The 3,107-nt window shown below is 51.8% G+C and overlaps 1 pseudogene; it reads right to left on the bottom strand.

The window, feature by feature from the left end:
• Positions 1-2,450: 2,450 nt before the first annotated feature.
• On the bottom strand, positions 2,451-2,848 carry LOC114570225 (28S ribosomal protein S28, mitochondrial pseudogene; annotated as a pseudogene).
• Between the last annotated feature and the right edge of the window lie 259 nt (positions 2,849-3,107).

Here is a 3,107-nt window from a genome sequence, read left to right as displayed (position 1 = left end):
ATCTTAGCACATGCTCTGGCACTCAGTCCTTCACCACATACTTGTGTGCACGTCGACTTGACCTCCTGGATGTCTGCTCTGTCCTCCTCCCCGCCATCCTCTGAAGTGGAAGGGGACGACTTAGATTTCCAGGTAGATGGGCAGGGGTGAAGCGCTGTCACATGAGCAGTGCTCTCACACTTTGTACATTTTGTCCAAACGGCGTGATCACTGCCGTTTTGGGAACATCCAGTGGGTGTGCAGGCACCTGATGATATCCTCGGACGAGGTCCACTTTGGAAAAAATCACCTTACCAGCTAGATGCACTGAAAAATCCTGTATGTTCGGGACTGGGTAGCGATCAGGTGTCGTTGCCTCATTAAGCCGCCAGTAGTCCCCACAGGGGCGCCAGCCGGCACCAGGTTTGGGGACGAGGTGGAGGGGCGACGCCCATGGGCTGTTGGATCGGCGGATTATGCCCAGGTGTTCCATATTCGTGAACTCAGCCTTTGCCACGGCAAGCTTGGTCGGGTCGAGGCGCCGAGCACGGGCATAAACAGGCGGACGAGTAGTGGTGAGATGGTGCTCCACACCATGCTTCACAGCAGATGCAGAGAAAGTAGGCTGAGTGAGGGCTGGGAAACCGGCAAGCAGACGGTGGAAGACATCTGAGGCTGAGAGCATGCTAGACAGTCTTATGGAGTCAGCCCCGCTGAGCGTGCACGTATAAGAACAGAACGTGACGGCGTCGATCAAACGGCGGTTCTTTACATCCACTAACAGCCCATGTGCACACAAAAAATCGGAGCCGAGGACGAGAATGGCAACTTTCGCTGTAACAAAGTCCCAGCCAAACCGCTGTCCTTCGAAACACAATTCAACGTACCTCGTCCCGTATGTGCGGATGGGGCTACCATTAGCAGCTTCCATAGGGGGGCCGTGGCTGCCGGTCAACATGTCCAAACGGGAAGCAGGTAAGACGCTCCTCTGTGCTCCCGTGTCGCACAGAAAACGCCGTCCGGAGATGCTGTCACGGATGAAAAGCAGCCTGCCAATGCGGCCGATGCCCATGGTCATTACTGAGCGCCGGCCCGGGCGTTTCCCGACCCGCCGAAACTGCATGGCGAACGGCATTTGTTAGCCTTGGTTCCAAACTTTGCATGGTAAAAACACAAGCCTGAAGACAGCTGGGGGGCAGAAGACTGCTGCCGACGAGAAGTTGTTGCAGCGAGAAGGGTGGAGTCGTCCGGCATCGGAGGAGCGATGTGCGCGGGAAAAAGCGCGGCCACACAACTTCCCTGACTTGCCAGGAAAAATGTATCAGCCTCTTCAGCCAGTCTCCGACAGTCAGTGATTGTGGTGTTGGCTCTTGCAGCTCTCACTTGGGAAGGCAGCTGACGCAGGAAAAGCTGGATGAACAGAAAATCTGGTCTGTGCTCACCCAAGAGATCCAGCATACGGTCCATGAGCTCAGACGGTTTGCTGTCACCCAGTCCTTGAAGGGAGAAAAGCCTGCTGGCTCTCTCAGCGTCCGACAGTTCAAACGTTTTCAACAGGTGGGCTTTGAGCGTCGTATACTTCTCAGTTGCCGGAGGAGTTTTTAGAAGGCTCACCACTCTAGATGCCGTTGAATTTCCAAGAGCCGACACAACGTAGTAGTACTTTGTTGTGTCCGCGGTGATCTCACGCAGAGCAAACTGCGCTTCAGTCTCGGCGAACCATGCCGATGCTGACGATTCCCAGAATTCGGGGAGTTTCAGGGTAACAGCGTTAGTGGTCATGATCGTTTCGTGTCTCTGGATCCGTCCAGCAGACTAATGTCGGGGTCACCAGTGTGGAAATTGAAGTATATTTACAAGAGGCAATTTCTCACGTTGAGCACACGAGTGCGTGTGTCGTTTATTTTTTAGCAAGACAACAACTCTACAAGGAAAAAGGCGCTGACCAGCAACAAAACCCCGTAGCGTCTAACGTCATCACACATTCAGAACATTTAAAGGGGCTGCCGTCCCTGAACAGTCATAATTACATGAAGTGACTAAGGACAGTAAATTACATGTATATGTATTTCGTTTATCACTGCATGTAGAACCATATTAAGAACAAGGTGCTGTGTTAATAATCAACAGTGTGTAGAACCACAATTAACAAATAAGGTGAAGGTGAATTATGTATGTCACATTCCCCACATGTTTATAAAAAGAATATTTATTATAATCAGTTCACAGATCTGAATCCAAACAGAAACTTCACCCTTCTGAACTAAGAGGTTCTGCTTCAAAGTGATGTTTAAACAGACTGAAATGTCCAGGCATTCCTCCACTATTTATTCATTCATTTCTGCATGTAGTTATTTATTTAACGAGACTTAAAATCATGTCCACAGTCCGAGTCCCGCCAGACTCCCTTTAGGAAACCTGTAATTTAAACTTCAGCAGGCTTTGACAGTCCGCTCCACTGAGTCCTGGTTCTAGTTCTCCCGGGATTCCCTATCCTCCAGCTGTCCCAGCAGTACGGCCCGGGCCTCCAGCAGCGTGGTGTCGGTTTTGGCTTCCAGGAAGCGGGCAGTGAGCTCAAGATCCTGCAGTCGCAAACGGACTCTGCTGCCCCGCTTTAGCTTCTCTCCGTCCGCCGGCAAACGCAGTGGAACTTCCAGCTGAAATCTACATACAGGTCGTCCTGGACTACGTGGAAGATCCTGCCGATCACCAATCTGTCTTTGACCGGTTCGCTCTGGATCAGCGGGGACCGGCGCAGCAGCGAGGCGAAGCGGTGTTCCTGCCCGGGGAAAGAGACGCTGCCGCCGGGCCACGGAACTCTCCACCTTCCGCTGCCGCAGGAGCTCAGATTGCAGGTCCAAGGCGGCATATCAACACAGTCTCACTCCCTACTCGTCAAATGTATGACGCATGGTCAAGGACCCTGGCGTCAAGTTTCAACGAAAAAGGGGTACCCTTGACGTTATTTTTCGACGAGGGGGGTCCGTCAGATAGACATTCATGTTATTCCCTCACCGTCGGATATCGACGAAAGAAAAAAACACGCCCCCCGCCCCTTAACTCGAAATCTGTGACAGTTATTATTGGTATTTTTAGCCCAGTAACCGCTGTTTTAATCCACATTATTC

Source organism: Perca flavescens, chromosome 15 (assembly GCF_004354835.1).
Source record: "Perca flavescens isolate YP-PL-M2 chromosome 15, PFLA_1.0, whole genome shotgun sequence".
NCBI classification, from domain to species: domain Eukaryota; kingdom Metazoa; phylum Chordata; class Actinopteri; order Perciformes; family Percidae; genus Perca; species Perca flavescens.
Note: the sequence above shows the minus strand (reverse complement) of the source record. Positions and strands in the feature narration are given on the sequence as shown.